Genomic DNA, 24,541 nt, shown 5'->3' with positions numbered 1-24,541 from the left:
GCCATTGCATCGAGCTCTTCAGGGCCTTGATCCAAGAACCACTGCTAGTATGTTTGCTGATGCAAGATGCATTGAAGAAAAGAATATCGATGGTGAGGATTGCTTTATCATCAAGCTATGTGCTGACCCTCAGACATTGAATGCCAGGAGTGAAGGCCTAGAGGAGATCATAAGACATGTTTTGTTTAACTATTTCGGCTAAAAAACAGGTATTTTTGTTCACGTGGAGGGTTCCCATCTTACCCGCATCCAATCCAATGGTGGAGATGTTGTTTATTGGGAAACCACAATCAATTCATTCTTGGAATATTATAAGCCAGTTGAAGAGATCATGATAACTCGTTCTGGATGCTCAATAGTGACCCTTTTCAGGTTTGGAGAAGATGGCAACTGCAATCACCAACCTTACAATGCAGTACTAGTGACACTCCGGGCCCATTCCTATAGGGCCATGCATGGCCACCTTCATAGGCCCATTTTCAAAGCTCATGTGCTTCTTTTCCTTACCTTGATAATTGATTTTTGAAAATTCAGTTTCCAAATAATTTAACTCAACTTTTCATTCTTCATTAGAGTTTTAGGTTAGCAAAAACCTCATTTTAATAAAATTTGTTGCCATCTTCTCTTCGACAAGTATTTTTCACATCTTCCTTGATTTTTAAATGTTTTAAAATAAGCGCAAATAAATTTCATAATTCCAAATAATGGAATTTATGGGATTAATTCATGCAAAAATAAATCGGGTTTTGGTGGGGCCCAATATGTGTGATTTTCTCATTGATTGATTGATTACCATGCTTGATTGACTTGCCTCACTCTATAATATGTATGCGATTATTCTGTGTTCATTCACTAGCCTTTACTTTCCATGAAGCAATCAATTCATCACTCAAGTACACTATCTGTCTTTCTTGTTCATTCGATTATTTTTGGATTGATATTATTTTGGTATCCATGTTTGATCAATTAATTGTCACACTTGCTTTAACTTAATTAGTAGAAACCCATTTTTAGGGGCTTAGAGGGGTGCTACGGTCATTGTCGTACCTTCCCAATGAGTAACTTGACCCCCGAACCCAGATTTGATTTTTCATATACCATCTTTTTCAAATAAGGAGTCACACTTAGGGTTTTCTTTCTTATTTTGTTTTCCCTTTAAAAATAAAACAAAAATAAGTGGCGATTCCAAGTCATTTTCTACAAAAAAAATCTTTTTCAAATAAAAAACGAGTTCTCCATCGAGTAAAAGCGCATGTGCAGAAATGCGGGGTCCACACTTACATTCAAATAAAAGTTAAAGTGAAACATAAATAAACTTATAAAAATTTATTCTTTTTGTTTCTAACAAAGGTAAATAAAACCATTTTCTTATAAATAAAATTGCTTTCAATAAATTTTTTTAATAAAATAAGTGTAAATAACTTTTTCCAAAATTGAAAACAAATAAAGTTGAATCAAATAATTGTTTTTTGAAAATAAATTGATTTTTTTTAATAAATTGAAATCATCAACTCAAAATTGTTTTTTTAATGCAAATAAATTCTTTCAATTTTTTTTGAAATTGTGTCATGACATTTGGATTAATAAAACAATTTTTTTAATTAACTTAATAAATTGATTCATGTATTTCTCTTTCTATTTATTTTGTACATTCTTATAATCTGATTTTTACCATGACTTGTATTTATTTATTTGTATGATTCATTTTCTCGATATTCATGATTAATTAGTTAATTGTCACAATTCCTCCAATTCGTTTAGTAGAGACCGTATGTATACGGGCTTAGAGGAATACTACGACTCACCACCATACCTTTCTAATAAGTAACTTAACCCCCGAATCTAGACTCGATTTTTGCAAACATGTCTTTTCTAAATAAGGAGTCGCACATGATTTTCTTTCTTATTTTGTTTTTCTTAAATAAATAAATAAAAACTAAAATAAGACTCTAAGTCTTTTTCTAAAAATCAATTTTTTTTTTCACAAATCAATAAAAATTGAATCTCGTCGTTCGAGTGAGAACGCAAGTGAAAAATGTGGGACCACAAAATGGCAACTTTGCTAGGGATATTTAGAAGGTCAAACTTGAACTCGAGTTGAGGAAAATGTGGCGTTTGATTGGTTGATCAGTGGATACCTCTCTCTATGTGTCCTGGTATGATTGGGTATTGATTACACGTTGAGAGCTTTGATATGTTTATCTATGGTGCATGTTTGGTTAATATTGTTCATTGGAGATGTTCACATGTTAATTATATTGATTGATTCCCTTACCTACTTTTACATAGTGACTCTTCTTGTTGTATGATTATCTTACTTTCCTTGACATGTATATTCTCATTCATCTTGCCATGATTGATTCTCTTTGTTGTATAACATCTTGTTTGTCTCAACTTATTGTCTATTTTATTATATACCTATCTTACTTATCATATTTATGCTCAGCTTGTGATATGAGTGATATACATGTTATTTGCATGATTGCTCTTCTTCTATGTGATGCTTGCATTACTTGTCTATGTGGGACACACATCTATCATCTTACCTCCAACTCCCTTATCTCGGTCGACCTTGTTTCCTTCAATCTCGTATTTGATACAAGACTTGTTACTTTGTTTGCTCTTCGACTGAGCTAGTGATTCAGAGTAGGGTTTAGTGATGGACTATATTTATGTTTGGGAGCATTCTGGAGGAGGCCAAAACATTGATGCTGATCGGAGTCCAATATTTGAAGACTTGTATAGCCCAAAGCTAGATTTTAAGATATTTATGTGATTAGTGTGTTTTCTTTCCGCTTAATTTGATAGGATTTTCAGATGCACCCACACCGTTCACTATGCACTTTAGATTACCACTGCGTGTTGAGAGATGTGAGAGCATTCACCATTAGGAAACCCTTTAGGATGCGAGATAGTGCATGTGTGGAGGTGATGACCACCTTGCATGGAAACACTCTCGTCTCTTCAGAGGCGTGCAGGAGGTTGCGTATGGCGGGATGGTACAATTGTTTCTGCTAAGGATCCTTTAAAATCCACATTTTTTTCTTTTTATAGTTCCCTTGACCTCGTATGTTGAGCCTTAAATCTTTTGATTAGGATTTTTTTCCTACACGTGGGTGTATTTGAGAGCCTTTGGGGCCGCTTTAGTCACAGTTTGGATCCAATACTCCATCTTTGGTCTCTAATTGAGAGTGCTTAGAGATCAGTACGAGTTTGGGTTATATTTGGGTCACCATTCTGCTTTGTGTTGACTTGTTTCTTCCAATTCATATTAGCATTTCTTCTGTGTTTTCCCCGTGCCATACCTTATCCTATGTTTCATGCTTTGTAGGATTGGCTCTTCATTCTCAATCTGGATTTACCATCTTGGGTCAAAGTAAAGGGTTTGCACTTCCGTGAGATCAAACATGGATCAGTAATCCATTACAATTCCCCGGCAACGGCGCCATTTGATAACCCGACTCTTGGTAGCTTGGCATGTAAGGGTATCAACAAAATTTATACCTAAGGTCTTTACACTAAAGTAGCAAAGCTACTATAGCATAGTGGCTCTAGGATCGAACACTGGGAAGGGTTTTTACTTTAACTGGTGATGTTCGGAGGATGGAGTGAACTTTTCTTAATAAAAATTAGGTTAAGATGAAAACATAAAAAGATGAAGGTGTTGTAAACTAAACTAAACTAACATGAAAATAGGTTAAAAGATGGAAAAAGAAGTTTCTCAAAGCTTTGGATAGCCATGCTTAACTCACTGTGTAAAAATGGAGATTTTGGGACTTTTCACCTCGAGTTGGGGAAGCAACTAAGGTGATGCTTACTTCCCGAACCGGTATGAGTTTAACAACTGAGTTTTAGTTCTTGAAAACTTACAAAAAGGGTAGCTGAACCTCATAAATGCTCTTTTATTGATATAGGTCATCTCCTCGACTTGCAATACAATGGCTCGTAGGAGATAACTAATGAACGTCAGTGGATCTAACAATAAGAATCCAGTGAGACCAAAAGGTTATCAAGTATTGGCCATTCAAAGCAAGTCAGAGGGATTAAAATCTTTACTTTGAATGAAAACATTTATGACGCTCAGCTACTTACATTTATGGCTTGGAAATCTCCATCCTGACACGGGAGCTTCACATGGAATCCATTACTTCAAGAAACTAAAAGGTTTTAGCCTCTCATCCTTGGGGATTTCATCCTCCAAGGATGTTTGGCTACTAAGAAAATGAGAAAGAAAAGAGAAAAGAAGCGTATGAACAAAAGTGATCTTATAACTTATAAAGTTACAGGTTACAAGATTATTTGTCTGAGGCTCTTCACCTCTATTTAAAGACAATAACAAGCTAAATTACAAGAGCTATTACAAAAGCAACCTATTCATTGGTTGATTACAAGGGTAAAATAGGTATTTACAAAGCTAAAAATCAAGCAAAATATCTTGGAGAACCGGCAGTGGAATGGAAAGATGAAGGGTCCAAATTTCTCAAGGTGAAAAGCCACCTTGCGAAATTTCGCAAGGTGGTTCTTCATGGTGCGAAATGGCCAAATTTCGCACCATGAAGAAAATCTCCTTGCGAAATGGTGTTCCCATGGCTTGATGCAGTTGTCTTCCGAAGGCCATATCTTCCTCATTTTGGCTCCAAATCGTACACGGTTTGAAGCGTTGGATTCTTGACTTCTTGAGCTTTGAAATGGTATATAGCATGTAGAAAATGGACTTCGGGAAGTGCTCTAAAAGTGCGAAAGAAGACTGCAGCTGCTGTCCTCTGTTTTCCTCTTCTCCATTGTTCTTTCCTTGCAAAATGGTGTTCCCATGGCTTGTGCTCGTGTTTCCACTTGAAATTCAAGCCTGTAAATGTCCAAAATCCTTGCTTAACTCGCCCAAGTAGCTCCTCCATCAATTGGCATGCTTGAATTGGTTCATAAGCTGATGAAAAACATGTAAACTTGCCACAAAATGGCTAAAACCAATTACTAAGGACCTTAATGAATTAATTGGGTTAAATGAATATGATTACTACTCAAAGGTGCTTAAAACCATTATAATTAGGTCTACAAAATAGCACTTTTTGGTAGTAATCACATACCTTATCCTATGTTTCATGCTTTGTAGGATTGGCTCTTCATTCTCAATCTGGATTTACCATCTTGGGTCAAAGTAAAGGGTTCGCACTTCCGTGAGATCAGACATGGATCAGTAATCCATTACAATTAACCAGTTCATGGCCGTCATGGCTTCCATTCAAGAGGCCTTGACCAATCTTAGACAGGAGATGGGTAGTTAGTAGAGTAGACAACCTATAGCTCATGACGAGGTGCCTCATGATTCACTGCCGCCGCTAGCACCACCACCTAGCTAGACAATGCCATAGGCCCTACCTTATTTATTACACGGTCAATTTGAGGTCATCCCACCTATAACAATACATAACACATTCCCTGAGGATACTCAAGCATGCATAGATCGTATCCAGCAGTGTATCAAATAGTTGAGAGTATCTGACAATTTAGTTATTTGGGATGATCTTGATAGTATACCAGTGGTCATTCTACCGACCAAGTTTAGGATGCCTGACATCGAGAGGTACAAGGGCGTTGGTTATCCCCATATTCATCTTCAACTCTACAATACTGTAATGAAGGCCCATGGGTTAGACGAGTCGCAATCACCATGTTCCTTTTATCACTGAGTGGTGCAACCCATCGTTGGTTCTCATATTTGGAGTCCTCACAACGCAGAACATGAGATTACCTAGCTTAGGAGTTTTTCCGATAGTTTTCATTTAGCATTGTTGTAGATATGTCAATGAGAGGGCTAAAGACTTTGAGACAGAGATCAGATAAGTCTATTTCTTCCTTCATCTCCCATTGACAGGGGAAGATGGCAGAGATTGTTGATACACTATTAGAGAAAGATCAAATATAGATGATTTTGAGGAGTCTACAGCCTAGGATTGTTAGACATGTGGTTGGAGTACCTTTTATAAACTTTGGATCTCTGGTTTTAGCGTTGTATGACGTGGAGGATTGCATTTCGAGAGGGTTATGATCCTATTCTTCCTCTATTGATGCTAAAGGGAAGAAACCAATTGGAAGACAAAGGTCATATGTGGGCACTATTACTTCTACTAGTCAAAGACTTCTCAGGCATCATCAGCCAGTTTCACAGCCTGTTGGGACTTACCCTTCTTATTCACCTCGCCAATATAGGTCACAAGCACCTCCTCAATTGTATGATCAAACTTACCCATCTCCCACACTAGTACAACCGCATTATGCAGTACTGGGCAAAGAAAAGCCTCCAGTCTCATATCTTGCTCTAATACAACCATGCTATGCAACACAAGTCATCGAGAAACCTCCAACTTTATACCCTAGACCTAGAGTTCCACAAGCATTTGCTCATTTTGCTTTGAGGACACTAAGACAGTTTTCGCAGTTGGGTATGTTGTTGAGCTAAGCTCTTCGAAAACTCACAAATACTAGATTATTGATGTTTCTTGCTCCTAGGCCATTGTCTTAACCTATACCGCCACAGTTTAGGATAAATCTACACTGCACATACCATTAGGGGCCAAGGTATGAGACTGATCGTTGTATTGCTTTAAGGCATGCTATCCAAGACTTGATAGATTAGGGTTTGATTCACTTGGGTCAACCAAGTGTAACTATTAACCCTCTACCAGCTCATACTTCACATGCAGTTCCTCATCTAGTTGGTGGTGTACACTTCATGGATTTCACTGAGCTTGCTGATCGTATTTATAAGCTAAGTTGGGATGATTCTAAGCCAGAGCCTATAGTAGTGGATGAGAGCTATGAGGTTGATGGAGTGATCTCAGACCCACAAGCATCTGCACCATTTAGACTAGTTCCTGACACATCACCAGTGCAATTGACTACGGTTGGGTAGTTGATTTGCCCATGCTATATCATTCAATCTTCGTTTATATTAAGTTGAGATTTTGATGAGACGATTACTCAAGATGCTTAGTATGTCATCCGTGGTGGCATGGTAGTACAACAGAAACCTCCCATAGTTGTTAGACCTTTAGAAAGTGATGCCACTTGAGAGGAAATCAGATGAGAGGATGATGAGATTTTGAGGCAACTTCAGAGCACTCAACCCGCATCTCCACTTGGAGTCTTTTGGCATCATCTACATCTCACCCGGAGGCACTGGTCAAGGCGTTGAGTCACATACGAGTTGAGACATCTACCTCCCTTGAGAGATTGATCCATATGTTGACAGCTGATAGGGCCACATGCATTGTCTTTTCTACTGATGATCTACCCCCTATGGGTTTTGACCATACTCTACCTTTCTACTTTTTTGTTGGTTGTTCCGAGCATCGAGTTCCATCTATCATTCTAGACAACTACTCTACCTTGAACGTTTGCCTACTAACTACAACAGTCTCTCTTGGTTTTGGATCTTCAAACTTTGAGCCATCTTCTCAAATAGTTCGAGTCTATGATAGTACACGTAGAGAGGTTTTGGGTACGTTGACATTAGACTTGCAGATAGGCCCGGTCACATTCTCTGCTTTGTTTCAAGTTTTAAGGATCCTCACATCTTTTAACCTGTTACTGGGTTAACCTTGGATCCATAGAGCAAGAGCTATACCATATTTCCTTCATCATAAGGTAAAGTTTATACATGAGGGTGGAGTCATTACTATACAATCTATTGGAGACACTTATTTTACTTTAGAGCCAATATTGGAGATTAGTCATGGTAACGGTGACCTGTTTCTTACTAGCTTCGCCTTTGATGAGATACAGATTGTGGAGGTTGAGCACTTCTATAGAGATTATGTGGCACTTCCCTTTGATGAGCATGGTAGTATTATGGTCCTGGACATGATGAGATCTATGTTTTTCTTACCTGGTTTGGGTTTAGGGCATCGTCAGCATGGCCCTGGAGAGTTCATTGCCACAGTTGATCATGATACTTCTTTCGATCTTGGTTTTTGTTTTTACAGAGGCTGATTACATATACATGGAGCTTCTATGCAATGAGAGACTCAGAGCTTGCCTGCTTCACATGCCATTTGACTATCTTGTTTGCTCATACAGGATGAACTTAGCATATTACTTTGTGAGGGCATTAGAGATACAAATGCATTCAGAAATGATCACTAGTGGACATAGTGTTGATTAGGAGGCTGAGCTTCAATGTCTCGTTCATCAATTGCAGTTGAGTGATGGAGCTCCTAGCACTTCCACTTTTGTTTAGGTCACTCTTCCGTCTTTAGGTCATACGAGCCTAGTGACACTTTATTTCCCAGATAAGACTGATCAGTATGGGACATCTATTGAGATTGCAGACAACATAGATGGGGTTGTTTCACATGATGAGTATAGCAATGAAATGTTCATGGTAGACATGAGTCAGATTACCAATGATGTTTAACCAGAAATTGCTTCTCCACTCAATCTGTTTGGAGTACTTGCTATTGAGATGGTTAAGGATGTTCAGTTTGTCCCTGCTCCTAGGTTACTTACTGATGTTATTCACGATGATGATGTATTTGAGGGCGTTATTAGCCTAGTTGTGGTAAAGTTCAAGCATGTGGACCCATCACTTTCTTTTGATGTTTTATTGGGATTTGTCTCTCGTATGGATAATGTACCGGCTCTTTCTTCATATATGGATATGAGCTTTTTTTAGTATTCGTCTATCTCTTGTGATACTAATTTTTCTTTATTTGCACTTTCTTTACCCACATCACATGTGTATGACGTGGATAATGAGTCTATGCAACATGATTCAAATGAGGACTCCTCTGTCGCTTCTGATTCAAGCCCTACTTATGAGAGAGTTTCACCTACTATAGGATACGCTGAGATTGTTGATTTTGGTACATCAAACCAACCTAGGGAGCTGCGGATTGGATTGGATTTGTCTATAGATGAGAGGGCTAGCCTCGTCCAGCTACTCAAATCATATTTGGATGTTTTGCATGGTCTTATGAGAACATGTTGGGCCTTGATCCATCCATAGTCCAACATCACTTACCACTTCTGCCTCATGCCAAACCGGTTAAGCAGAAGTTGAGACGATTTCACCCTTGTTGGAGTTTGTAGGTGAAGGAAGAGATTCAGAAGCAGTTCAGCGTGATATTTTTATTAGTGGTCGAGTATCTCGAGTGGCTGGCCAATGTCGTCCTTGTTCCCAAAAGGGACGACAAGGTGAGAGTCTATGTTGATTTTGAGATCTCCATAAGGCCAATCCTAATGATGATTTTCCTCTTCCTCACATTGACATGCTAGTTGACAGTACAACAAATAGGAATGGCAACAGAACAGGTTTGGGACGAGTCATTCCCATCTTATTCTCGCACTTGATTATACAGTTATTTTCCATCCCCGACACAAACTAGTGTCGAGGCGGGTTGATTGGTCCTCATCCCCGTTAACAAAAGAATTAATAATCCCATCTCCACCTCATCTCGAATGTCCATTAGCCCTAACCCTAACTGGCAATGAGCAAATCTCATACCCAAATACACTTTCCTTTCACTAATTATGATAATATTCCAAATATGAAAAAATAATATCAAAGTTGAAATTAACACCACAACAATCAATAATTTTAAGCCCATAGTTAGCTTAAATGATTCAAAATTAATGAAAAACACAAAAAAAAAAAAAAACCATCTAAACCATTTATAAGAGAACATAATGAAAACTGAACCAAACGAGAAAATTGGTCAATATCAGCCATGGATGTGATTCCTTCTTCAAGCCAATCTTTGAACCAAGACTTCATCAATTCCACTACTTCAAAGGCTTTCTCGTTCCTTTTGTGTGTGTGCTCTCGGACAAAGATTTCAAGATGATCTAGATGATTGTGTTGCACATATTTAAGGCAAGGAGATCGAGTCTGTGACTAGTTTCATGTCGTGAAAGAGGGGTTTTAAGCTCTGAGGCTAAACCAAGAACAAGATGGAATTGATTTCAGAGTATTTTAGTTGGTGTGAGGGAGGAAGAAAAAGTAGTATTGATCCTGGAGATAGGGTTTCAAGCAGTGCATTAGAGGAAGAAGAAGAAGAAGCGGTTGTCAGGAAGAAAAAGAAGCAACTGTCGGAATTAGGGCTGGGAAAAATGAAAGACCACTGTATCAGAGGAAGAATAAGAAAGAGGAGCAGCCGTCAGAATTAGGGCAAATGGGGAAGAATGAAGTATATATATATATATATATGGAGAGTTTTTTGACATTTTAGTAGTTGTTCAATGGTAATTTTGTAAGTATATATTTGGGGTAGGGCGGGCCGGGTTGGAACAAAATCCATACCCGTCCCAAACCCAATTTGGGTTTTTAAAATATTCTCATACCCGACCTATACTCGTTTATTATATTTTACACTCGTCCCAATAGGGGCAGGGCGGGTTACCCGATTAGCCCAGAAAATTGCCATCCCTAACAACAAGTCATTCGATGTTGTCCTTTATGGACAAGTTTTTTAGTATAATCAAACTCTGATGGCTCTAGAGGACATGGAAAAGACTTCCATTATCACTAAGTGGGGTACTTACTGCTATAGAGTGATACCGTTTAGGTTAAAGAATGCAGAAGTTACCTACCAGAGAGCAGCGACCATCATTTTCCATGATATGATGCACCGGGATGTCGAGGTTGATGTGGACGACATGATAGTGAAATCCTAAGGTACAACAGATCATCTAACAACTTTGAAGAGATTCTTTAAGATGATCAAGCAGTTTAGACTGAGATTGAATCCCAATAAGTGCACCTTTGGAGTGATTTCTAGGAACTTGTTGGGATACATGGTCAGTGAGAGAGGCATAGAGACAAATCCAAATAAGATCAGAGTCATTCTTGGCATGCCTGCATCGAGGACTGAGAAAGAGATCAGGGGCTTCTTGGGTAAACTTCAGTACATCAATAGATTCAATTCTAAACTAACAGATATTTGTGAGTCATTTTTCGACTTTTGAGGAAAAGTCAACCTACTGTTTGGGATGATCAGTACTAGCATGCATTTGAGAGGATTAAGGAGTATTTGTTGTCACCTCCAATATTGGTAGCTCATACACCAGGCCGCCCTCTTCTCTTATACTTATCAGTTTCAGATATAGCCTTGGGATGTATGTTAGCTCAACTCAATAATTCAGGAAATGAGCGAGCTATTTATTATTTGAGTAAGAGGATGCTAGATTATGAGATGAGATACGTCATGATTGAGCGCCTTCGTTTGGCATTGGTTTGGACTACTCGGAGACTGAGACATTACATGACTGAGTATTCAGTGCACTTTATATTCCGTCTAGATCCTTTAAGATATTTTTTTGATAAGCCTACTTTGGTTGGTCAACTTATGAGATGGTTAGTACTCTTGACTGAGTTTGATATTCATTATGTTACTCAGAAGTCTATCAAAGGGAGCATTGTTGTGATCACTTGGCCTCATTACTAGTTTCTGATGCTACAACAATTGATGATGACTTTCAAGATGAGGATATCGCTATAGTGACTAGTTTGTCAGGTTGGTGCATGTACTTTGATGGTGCAGCCAACATTCGGGATATGGGATAGGTGTTTTGTTGATATCCCCTCATGGTGACCACATTCCTAGATCTATTCATTTGGGGTTTTCTGATCGACACCCTGCCACAAACAATATTGTTGAGTATGAGGCATGTATCTTGAGATTAGAGATAGCCTTTGAGCTTGGGATCAAACAAATGGAGGTGTTTAGTGACTTCAATCTGGTATTGAGACAGATTCAGGGCCATTGGAAGACTAGAGATGTGAAGCTTAGGCCTATGCATGCTTGTAGCTATTAGTTGGGAGATTTGATGATTTGAGGTATAAACATTTGCCTAGAGCGCAAAACCAGCTTGTTGATGTCTTAGCTACTTTAGCTTCCATGATTGATATTCTTGCTGATACCGTTGTTCGACCTTTATTAATCTAGTCAAGATCTGTTACTGCCTAATGTTGCTTGATTGACGAAGCAGAGTTAGATGATGGCTTGACTTGATACCATGACATATACCAGTTCTTGAGTTTTGGCACATATCTTGAGGTCACCACGACCAAGGATAAGAGAGCATTGAAACAGTTAGCCACCCGATTTGTGATTTGTGGGGAAACACTGTACAAACGATATGCTAATGAGATGTTACTATTGTGCTTAGACCGTGTCTCTGCTGATCGAGTGATAAGAAAGGTTCATGTGGGAGTCTGTGGACCACATATGAAAAGACATATGTTAGTCCATAAGATCATGAGGACTAACTATCTTTAGTTGACCATGAAGACAAACTATTGTCAATTTGTTAAGAGATGTTCAGAGTGTCAGATACATGAGGACCTCATTCATGTGCCACCTTCAGAGTTACATGCATTGACTTCACCATGACCATTTTCAGTATGAGGTATGAACATTATTAGGAAGATTTTGCCGAAGTCTTCCAATGGTCATAAGTTCATCTTTGTCGCCATTGATTATTTCACCAAGTGGGTAGAGGTTGCCTTATATGCGAGATTGACGTCATCTGGGGTCGCTAGTTTCATCATATCACACATTATTTGTCACTATGGAGCCCCTCATGAGCTGATTTCGAATAGAAGAGTACATTTCAGGGCGGATCATTTACATTTTCATCTAACCTTTGAATTGAGGAAAGGACTGATGAATACAGACACAGGGTAGTGTATATACATATAAACTTTGTGTAAGCCGGGGAAAACCAGAACCATTTGAATCACTGCACTACTTGATTCAAATGGTTCTCACAAACGCCAAACGTATTCAATTCATTTTTTTTTTTTTACTTAACTCAAGAGGAGAAAAAAAAAAAGAAGTCTTTTTTTCATTTTCATTGTACAGCGAACAATTTTAAAAACCATAGGGTTAATTTTTTATTTTTTGTTTTATTCATGAAAACTATCTATAAAAAAAATTAGATAGAATAGCTTCAACCTTGTCAATTGATAATGAGAGAGTTTAACACCCTATTATAGAGATATGGTATCTAACATCATAGATTGTTTGCGTACAAGCCGCAGATTAACAGGACAATAGAGGCTATGAATAAGAATATTAAGAGGATTTTACGGAGGATAGTTGAGACTTCTCGGGATTGGTCAAAGAAGCTCCTTTTTGCATTGTGGGCTTATCGGACTTCTTTTCGCACCTCTATAGGAGCCACACCCTATTCCTTGGTGTATGGTATGGAGGCAATCCTACCAGTTGAAATAGAGATGGGTTCATTGAGGGTAGCATTGGAGCAACAGATTTCAAAAGTAGATTGAGCTCAGGCTCGATTAAACCAGCATAATCTCTTAGATGAGAGGAGATTGAGGATAGTAAACCATGTTCATGCCTATCAGAGAAAGATGGCCTATGTTTTCAAGAAGCGGGTCAAGCCTAGACCATTACAGAGAGGTCTTGAGGATCATCAAAGGATTAATCAGAGATCTAAGGGGAAAACTTAGACCTAGTTGCAGCGGACCTTATTTCATTAGAGATGTGATCCTAGAGAGCACCACATGGCTAATGGATTTAGATGGAAACCAATTTTCAGAGCCAACCAATATAGATCAACTAAAGAAGTATTATGTTTGAGACTATGGTCATTGGATAAGTGGTCATCATTTCGATTAGCCATATACCTTGTTATCCCTTTTTTGACATATAAACCGTTGCTAGCCCATTGAGCCTCGCATGTGCATCATAGTCTTTATTTCTTATTGCCTACTTACATTTCTACACTGGGATAGGGGCCCTTCAATGTATGCATGCTTTGTTTAGGAGTTTCATGATCCCTAGGCCTATGGGCACATCTTTCTCATTATTTTTCTATCATCACATTACCACACTTCTTCACATCTCATTGTTCATGTTCTTCATCCTACTCTTGGTCTTATTTGCTACTTGTTCTGCTTCATCTTTTCTCCACCCTGATTAATGTTCATCCTCAATTCATTACATGGAGGATAGTCACATTTTTTCCATTATCTATCCCACGAACATTGATCTGGAGAGCCTTAGGTTGAGAAGGTCATCTCGTCAGAGAAATTTTATGTTACACTAGCACTTGAGAGTATGTCTATCCATTTTTTGATCTCATCTTCAAGGCTCATTTGTTTATGTTCAAGGTAAGCGTATTTGTATATATGTTAAAAAAAAAAACATACAAAAAAAAAGATAAAAATAAGCACATGTGTGTATGTGCATAGTATTCTTCATCATTAAGCATGTATATTGATATCTGAGGGTCACTTTATCAAGTATGTTTGTTGGTGAGAGCTCGTATGTGAGTTTTCTGAGATCCTCTCTTTTTTGTATTCATTTTATCATATTTGTTTTCAAAGTGAGAAATGAGCGACCTTCTCTTAAGGGTTCTAGGTCATTGTCCTTTCCATCATTATATTGATTGTTGATGTGACTTTTACTCCGTATTCTGATTTGAGTTTATCATCATTCCTCTTTATGTGTTCATCATTTCGTCATCATCCTCGCTATTGTTCTCGATTCATCTTCTTCGTTTCACCCCTTGTTCTTTCCCTACAATGACTTATTCTGGGTTTGATTTTTTCTTTGCATCATCCTTATACATCTCTTTATCAATTCAATTTGCTTCATTGTCTCATTATTGATATTATATTCACATTGGGCACCCTTAGGTCCACAGCTCATGAGATTTTCTACACATGTTGCATTTTATACATGAGGGTATGGGTTTTGATCATTGGGTATTTGAGTCTAGTTTTCCTTCATATCTTCACCTTATTACCCTAACCTACATTTCGTCCCGTGTCTTAAGACCACCCTGAGGCCATGGTATCAGATGTCATCTTCGATAGCCTCTACTTGGATAGATGTTTGAGATTTGGTCGATATTTAGATGTCATCATGTTTTTCCTTCTGGGGGACACCCTTTTGATGTTTGGATCTAATTCAATTGTGGATATGGAGGATTGGGATTACACATTTAATGTGGATGATTCAATGTTGTTTGATTTTCCTATCTACCGTACATCTGATGTTATACTAGGGCATATTTCCTTTTTGGTTGAGATTTATAGATCTTCATGGATTCACATGATCCTCATCACTTACAAGATGCATGTCAAACTGATGGTCCATTGTTATTTTATCATGATTCCTTAGTGGAGCCTCCTTATGTCATTCAGTCATGCTCCCATTTTTCGATATTGACACAATTATTCAATGGAGTTATCTCAAGGCGCGTAGATTCTCATACCATTGTTTCAGCAAAGCATATGTCAAACCTCCTAAACATCCTTATTAGAGTATTCTTGAGTCAGCCACCGACATGCTTATGTTCATCATCCCTAGCGGAATATTTTTTAACTGATGACAAACTCACTCTCATCACCCTCAGTGGAGTATCCTTGAGTTAATGACAGACTCCTCTTTCATTCCCTATCTGATCATTTCGAGCCATTAACAGACTCACTTACTTGCGTCGTCCCTAGTGGAGCATTTATGTTGATGACGAACTTTATCTTATTGGTTACCTTAGTGGATCATTGTTGAGTCACCAGGGAGTCACCAGGGCCGACCAATATGCTTATACTTTTTAAGTTGTGGGTAGTTTGACTTCTGGGTATAGAGTTGATTGGCTTAAGCAATTGGGTTACCTGCATGATAGGATGCATCAGTTGCTATACTAAGGCATATTTTCCTCTCTTTTGTTGTAGAGATGATTGTCTTCTCACGAAGCTGTTACAGTCTTCTTTATTTGGTTGATGGATATTTATTCACATTACTGGTCACAGTTTCGATGATCTTGCCAAGATGAGCCTTCAAAGGAGCATGACCTTTGGGTTTTGACTATCCCACTATTTATGACTTCTTAGTAGATCGTTATGTTGAGGCAGTGGCAGTTGCCCTAGTAGACTATTTTTCTTGAGACTCCTCAATGGATTGTTCATTTTAGATGACGATGGATTCCTCCAGTAAAGTATTTTGAGTTAAAGGCATCCAGATTATTATGACACTTAGTCAAGCCTCGTGATTTGGTTAGATGGGTTGTGAGACTATATTTATAGTCGATTTGACCATTCCAACTTGCTAGCGGAGCATCTTTTGAGACTCATAGAGTCTCTTTTAGACTCTTTCATTGGATTGAGAGTTGTGATGACACACTACACTGAGGCATATTTTCTCTCATCATTTCCTCACAATTAGGCGTTTAGAGCCATAATTTTAGGCATTCAGAGCCACCTCTTTCAGTTTAGGTGTTCAGAGCCACCACTTTCTCTCATAGGCATTCAAAGCCACAGTTTTAGGCATTTAGAGCCATCTCTTCTAATTTAGGCATTTAGAGCCACAATTTTAGGCATTCAAAGCCATATCTTCCAATTTTAGGCGTTCAAAGCCACAATTTTAGGCTTTCAAAGCCATTTTTTCCAATTTATCCGTTTAGAGTCATTTCTTTCAATTAGGTGTTCAGAGTCATTTCTTCCAATTTAGGTGTTCAATGTCATTTCTTTCTGTTTAGTCGTTCATAGCCATAATTTTAGGCTTTCAGAGCCATATCTCTTTTGGTTTAGCCATTTAGAGCCATAGTTTTGGGTGTTTAAACCCATAGTTTTAGGCATTCAGAGTCATTTCTTTCATTTTATCCATTTAGAGCCACCACTTTCTCTCATAGGCATTCTAAGTTGTAATTTTAGGCATTCAAAGTCATCTCTTCCAATTTAGGCATTCAGAGTCATTTCTTTCAGTTTAGGCGTTCAGAGTCATTTCTTTCAATTTAGGCATTCAGAGTCACCTTCTTCAGTTTAGGCATTCAAAGCCACCTTCATTAGTCAGACGTTCAATGCCACCTTGCTCAGTTAGGCATTTAGAGCCATCTTCCATAGTTTAGGCATCCAAATCCACCTTGCTCAGTTTAGGCGTTCAGAGCCACCTTCCTCGGCTTAGGTGTTCAAAGCCACCTTCCTCAACTTAGGCGTTCAGAGCCATCTTGCTTAATTTAAGCATTCAAAGCCAGTAAGCGTTTTGAGCCATTTTGCTCAATTCCACCTTCCTCAATTAGGCGTTCAGAGCCACCTTCTTTAGTTTAAGCATTTAGGGCCACTTCATCATATTAGGCATTCAGAGCCACTTCCTCAAATTAAGCGTTCAGAGCCACCTTTTTCAATTTGGCATTCAAAGTCACCACCACTTTCATAGGCGTTCAGAGCCATTCCTCCCAGAGGCGTTCAAAGTCATCACTTTCATAGTCGTTCAGAGCCATTTTCCTCATTTAGGCGTTTAGAGCCACCTTCTTTAGATAGGTATTCAGAGTCATCTTCTTCCAATTTAGGTGTTCATAGCCACTTCTCTAGTTGAGGCGTTCAGAGCCATCATTTCTTCATAGTTTTAGGCGTTCAAAGCCACAGTTTTAGGTGTTCAAAGCCATCTTATTTTAGTTTAGGCATTCAAAGCCACTTCTCCAACTTAGGCGTTCAAAGCCACAATTTTAGGTGTCTAGAGCCACTCTATTTCAGTTTAGGCATTCAGAGCTACACTCTTTCAGCTTAGGCGTTCAAAGCCATCTTTTTCATTTCAGGCGTTCAGAGCCACCTCTTTCATTTCAGGTGTTCAAAGCCACTTGCTTTTGGTTTAGGCATTCAGAACTGTAATTTTAGGCATTCAGAGCCACCTCTTTTAGTTTAGGCATTCATAGCCACCTCTTTTAGTTTAAGCGTTCAAAGCCACAATTTTCATAGGCATTCAGAGTCATTTCCTTCATAAGCGTTCAGAGCCATTTCTCTCGTAGGTGTTCATAGCCACACTCCTCACTTAGGTGTTCAAATTCATTTCTTAGTTTGGCGTTCAAAGCCATTGCTCACAATTAGGCATTTAGAGCCATAGTTTAGTTGTTCAAAATCGTTCATCTTAGTTTTGGCATTCAAAGCCACATTTCAGGTTCTCAAAGTCGTAGTTTTCCAGAGTTTGTCCTCATCCATTATGTGTGATATAGCTCTTTGAGCTCGTAGCATGTTTCTTGATTGTATTGTTAGATACCCTATGTCTTGTGTCCTCGTATGGTTTTTCTCTTTGTGCTCATTCTTGTGCTCTTTGGTGATTCGGCTACTACTCGACTTCAATATTGATTTTTGAGTCACTTTTGGAGACTTTTCAAAGGGAGTCTTAATCCATAGTGTAACTTTAGAGACACCTTAAAGAGTTTCCATTCTTACCCTTTTTATAGAGTTTTAAAGCCTTTTTTGTTTTGTTTTGATTCGGGGAGCTCGTGTCATATTGGGGCAAATTTGGTGGTCTTTCTTGTTCTTCAGTAGAGTCTACTTCGTTTCGCCTATGTATACACTTACTTTACTTATGGACTCTATCGAAAAGGGGCATATTTGTAGACCCCAAAATTTGTCATGAACTCTTTTCATTTTATTTTATTTTATTTATTTATTTATTATTTTGTTTTTATTTATTTAGTTTTTTCACTTTTTTTACTTTATTTATTTTAGGAATTTTGGTTAATGTATATTAGGCAAATTCCTTTAGATTTTTAATCCAATTTTTATTAGAGAATTAAATCTTGGCCTTCCTTTTTGCTTCAATCTCCACCGTTCATCTACTGAAAACCCTAAAGACCACACATTCTTTCACTCAGTCGTCCATCGTATTTCTTATTTTTTCTTATTCTTTTCTTCTCAGTTTCTTCTATTTCCATTTTTCTTTTTTCATTTTCTTTCTTATTATCTCCATTTCAGTATTCTTCCATACACCCTTGTCTTTAGTTCTCATCTCATCTATTCTTCTTTTCTTTTTTCATTTTCTTTTTTATTATCTCCATTTCAGTATCCCTTCCATACACCCTTCTTTCCATTTCTCATCTCATCTATTCTTCTTTTCTTTCTCTCTCACTTTCCCTTTCTTTTCATACCCATTTCTCTCTCACCCATGCATGCACCACATTCCATCAGCGACAGTCACCACTGCCACTATCGGCGATGTGATGTCAATGTTGTTGTCGACAATATGATGTCGGTGCCACTGTTGGCAACAACACACCACCTCCATCCAACCAACCATCCTTCTTTCTTATCTTTATTTTCTCCCTTTCTCCCTTTCTTTCTCATCATTTTCTCTCTCCACCACTCTTTTCCACATGCACTAATACCACATGCCTTTCCATCTCCAACAACAGCAATTTCACTTTCCATGGCCACCACCTTTCCATATCTATCCAATAGCAACTACTATTACCATGGATATTTTCTCACTACACCACCCTTCTTCACGTGATTTCAAGAACATGAGGTAAAACCCTTATGTTGATTTGCACAGTGACCAGTTTTTGTGTTTGGGGTGTTTGTGGGTTTTGTTCACATTAGTTGATGGGCTTCAGGCAATTGTATTGGGTTTGCTATTACAATATTTTAGTTAATCTGATATAAGTTTGGGCCCATCATGGATTTATAATTTACTTAGGTTTAGTTAGATTTGCTTTGGGCCTACATTATTGCTTTAAGGTTATTATTGCCTAGTTTTAGGTTGTGTTTATTGTCATCTTCTTCTGTTCATTTGTTATTTTATTTTATTTTATTTTGCATGGGTTGATTTTTTACGAGAGCGAGAAAAGGCACATGGTGCACAGTGTATTAGTTGGAGCAGAGTAGTTGGAGGCAAGGCATGGGCATGGGTAGGGGCATGGGCAGAAAGTTGGTGAACCTGATTTGGTGATAAAAAGACCATCTTGCAACTTGAAAAAGGAAGATGGCTCTCTCTAGATTTTTCTGGAAAAACTCTCTGTATTTTCTTTGTTTTTTTTTTTTCTGTGAGAGGTTTGAGATGTTTGTAGGTATTTCTAAGCTTTGTTGGGAAAGCTATGGAGGGTCACTAGATTTGGGATTGCATTGTAAAGGGTATACCAACTATCCCTGTCCTCCTCTTTATTTTTATTTTATCTTATATTTATTTTTGTATATATTGGATTTATTCTACATGCCATTTTTGCATTTGAGTAATTTGCTTATCTATTTATTCATTTATTTATTTATTCGTTCATTTTGTGTTGTTCCTAATTCTCGGATTATTGTGTAAATCTAATGATAAACAAATAATAATGCTTTTTTGTTTGTAGAATATTTCAATGAACCTTTTTTTTAATTTTAAATTTATCTATTTATTTTTTTATTTATTTTAATAATAATAATATTTCAATAATGATGATGATGATAATAGCCTTTTTTTAAGTAAACCAAAATTCATATTTCTAATAAACCAAAATCCCTTTTTATTTATTTGTTTATTTATTTATTCGTTTATTTTGTGTTGTTCTTAATTCTCGGATTATTGTGTAAATCCAATGATAAACAAATAATAATGTTTTTTTTTTGTTTGTAGAATATTTCATTGAACCTTTTTTTTAAAATTTTAAATTTATCTATTTATTTATTTGTTTATTTTAATAATAATGATTTTTTTTTTTAAGTAAATCAAAATTCATATTTCTAATAAACCAAGATCCCTTTTTTATACAATTTTTTTTAAATAAATTGTTTTTTTGTCTCAAAAATAAATAAATATGAATTTGGAGTCATGAAGATAACTTTATTTTATTTTATTTTTAATAGATAAACTCAATTCTATAAAACTAATTTTTTTAATTAAAACTCTGTTTTAATATTAAAAAACATTTTAGATATTAAAAAAAATTATTAAAATCCGAAAATCATGTTTTTAATAAATTTGAGTTTTCCTTTTTTTTTTTAATAATAAATTTGACATATTCCTTTTATATTAAATTAAAAATGACCTAAACAAAAGAAAATAATAATAAGTTGCAAAGCTTTTAGTAAATAAAATTTGAAAGTCTTTTTTTAAATAAAATAAATTAAAAAAAAAATAAACAGATAGAAGTCTGATTTTGTATAAGCTTGTGGAACTTCTCTTCAAAAAGACAAAAATTCTTTCTTTCTTAATTATTATTATTATTATTATTATTATTATTATTATTTTATTCTTAATAAAGTTGAAAATAAAAAAAAAAAAAAAAAATTCCCTTTTTGGTAAATAAATTTGAATAGGACTATTCTCGCAAAAAAACTTTTTTTTTTTTTAATAAAATGCATTTTTTTACATAAATTCATAAAAATAAAAATAAAAATCTTTTTTAATAAAAGACAATTTTCTTCCCAAGCAAGTAAAGATTCCTTATTTAAAGTTATAAAATTTTAAATAAATTTGTAGATAAATAAAATTGAATGGGGTTCTTTTTACATTCAATTGTGAAAATATAAATTTCTTTACTTAAACAAAATGCAAAATTTTAAAGTTCCCATTTTTTTTATTTAAAAAAAAAAGAAAAAAAATCAAAAATCAAATTAGAATGCTATTTTGTAAATAAAATATGAAAAATTAGTTGAACTCTTTATTTTATTTTATTTATTATTTTATACAAGTAATAAATTTGAAATCTCTTTTTTATAGAATCAAAGATAAGTTTTCTTAAGCTTTAATAACATTATAAAATTTTCCAATAAAACCTTTATTTTCAATATATATATTTTAAAATAAAACAAAATTAAATAATAGATCTTTTTGGTAAATAAAAAAAAGGCATTGAAACATTTTTTTAATAATTTTTTAAAAATTCATTTTTCTATTAATAGTCTTTCCTTTTGTATTAATAAAATTATATTAATTTTTTTATTTTTAAATAAAATTGGAAACAGTCTTCTTTATTTAATTGAAATATTTCTGATAGGTAAAGTTATAAAAATATTTATTTTTCTAAATAACTTGCATTTAAATAAAAATTAAAGTGAAATACTGTTGTAAATAAATTTATAAAAAAATATTCTTTTTTTCTGAAAATTATATTAAAATAATTTCATATAAATAAATTAAAATTATTTTTGAAGCTTAATAAGACTTGGAAATGAATAAGGGTTTTTTTTATTTTGTTTTTAAATCAAATATTGCTGTTAAAAAAGGAAAAAGAAAATCATGTAACCATACACTATTTAAAAAATAAAATTGGTAAAATCTTTGACTTTGACTTTCAAAACACATAAATTCTGAAAAATAATTTGACTCACATGTATTCTAATAATAACATTATCATAATTCTAAGTTTACACTTCAACCAACCTTCCTATGGTCGATTAACTATAGCAATTTTTATTTTATTTTTAAATTTTGACATAACAACTCAACAGAGCTGATCATATCTGTCAACCATTTTTTTCTTAAAACTAACCATGCCTCATTTTTCCTTTTTCTTTTGTTTTTTCCTCCATCACATGACCTCAAGTCACACTACCTTTGACCCTTTTTTTTTTTTAATATATTAGCTACATCTTTTATCATGAAATCCTTTTAATTTCATTTTTTTCATTCTTTCATCTTTTCATATTCATAGATATTTTAAACATAAAATAATAATATATAATAAATAATTAACGAGAACAAATTTAATATAAACATAAATACATTAAAAAAAAATAGAAGTTAAAGATATTTTTTATATCTATTCTAAATAAAATATTTATTTATTTTATAAACCTTATCATAAATAGATTAAATAAAAATATTTTAGTCATATAACTTACGGTACCACATGTAAAGGTTGGGAGTTAGTTCCGCTCGTTGCATGCTCAACATCGACCTTAACAAATAAATGACATGAAATATTCGAGTATTATTTCATTTAAACATCATACATCTAACACTAAAAAATGAGGTACCACTTTTATTTAAGACAGTACCATTAATATATAGAGAAAGTACTATTGATGCCTATAAGATGTACCTATAAACAAGGATATACCGCCCTTCTTTGAGTTATAGATGAGATTAGTACCTCACGTTACATGTTTAACATTAACTGTAATAAAGAAATAACGTGGAATGCATGAGTATTAATATGTTTAAAAATCATGGGCTTAATTGTATGATTTGAATGAACAGTATCACCTACATCCCAACTCACGATGAAAGCATTCACTAATTGGTTTCAAAGGTCTTCTCCCTACATCAAGAAGCTATCAAAAATAGCTATATCCACGACCTCTATGAAATATCATCAAGATACTTTATTGTTTTCCAAGTTAGAACAGAGCTCAAGGAGTCCAATTGCTTAGTTTTGACTTACCTAGCTAGTCATCAAGTACATGAAATGATTTAAAGATCTTGATATGGTGACTAGAATGAAAGATTAATCTAAATATTGCTAAGTGAGAGGGAGAAAACTACTTACTAGAGTACGTCTTAGAAGTTGCATGCTTCTCCAAAAAGGCAAGTAAGTGTAATTCCACTTAGGGCTGGCTGGCTCAATGGGGTAGATTATAGGATTTGGAAGATGGATTGACATCAATGGCTTAGCAAATATAACTCTAGAACACTCTATTTCAATGGGTCTTCTTTTTTTTTTTTTAAGGGGAAATTGAGGTTCTTCTTGTTTGAATATTTATATAGGTGAATGGACATTAGGTTGCAACTTTTCCTAATGGATACTACTTATTTCAAATGATGTGTCTAGTATAAGTAAATGGAAATTATGACACATCTTTTTCTAATAGATACTACTTATTTCAAAGGATGCGTATGATATTTTAAAGACACATCTCTTCTAATAAGTCATCAACAAATCTATAAATAAGAACCCCCCGTGGCATTTCTCATTCATTCATTTTTTCATTCATCCATTCTCTCAACTCTTTCTCCTTTCTTGTCATTTGAAATATTCAAGTCCTCCTTTAGCTTTAAATCTAGCCATTTGTTTTTTCTACCAAATATTTGGTATTCAAGGAAGTACAAATCACCAAATGATTCGTTGTTTTTTGTAATTTGGAGTGTTACTATCACAAGAAAGTGATTGTTGTATTCTGGGAGACGATTGTTAATAAACCATAAACACTTGAGCGGGACAAATTCGTCTTAATAAGTCAAATTCTAGCTTTGATCAATTTTATTTGAGTTTCAATTCTTTACTTTATTTTATTTGTATATTTAATATACACACACATCATCCATATATTTTCAGTGATGTGAATAATAGTTCTAGAGTTGAATAGAGTTTGCTTGTATTCAATGTTAGAGATTAATTTGCCTGGCGGGAGGTTTGTATTTGTTGAGTCTTCCAATCTATGTTTCTGTCAATTGGTGCTAATTGTATACTTTGTTGTTGGTGTGTATGTTTAGGTTTATGTTTATAACTTTCGACATTTGATTTTGGTCATGCTTGGTTTTATATTTGGGTTGAAGACAATGATATTGATATTATGAATATTGTGAACTTAATTTCAATTTCATTTACCAAAATTTGAGATGATTATTGGGATTTAATTAAATGAATTTAAGGATAGGAGAAATTAAGAATAAGAAATTGAAGTTAGGAAGTTGGGTTACTTGTAGACAAATGCACCACCAATGCAATGACTACAATTGGAAGGCTTATATTTTGTGTAGGGGCTTATACTTTGTGTAAGGGCTTATATTTTGCCTGAAATGTGCGGTCCAGGATCTCAACAACTCTACTGTTCTTCAAATTAAGACCCCCACCTCCTCAACCAACGCTGTTACAT

This window comes from Vitis vinifera, chromosome 2, assembly GCF_030704535.1.
Source record: "Vitis vinifera cultivar Pinot Noir 40024 chromosome 2, ASM3070453v1".
In the NCBI taxonomy this organism is placed as follows: Eukaryota; Viridiplantae; Streptophyta; class Magnoliopsida; order Vitales; family Vitaceae; genus Vitis; species Vitis vinifera.
This window is presented reverse-complemented; position numbering follows the sequence as displayed.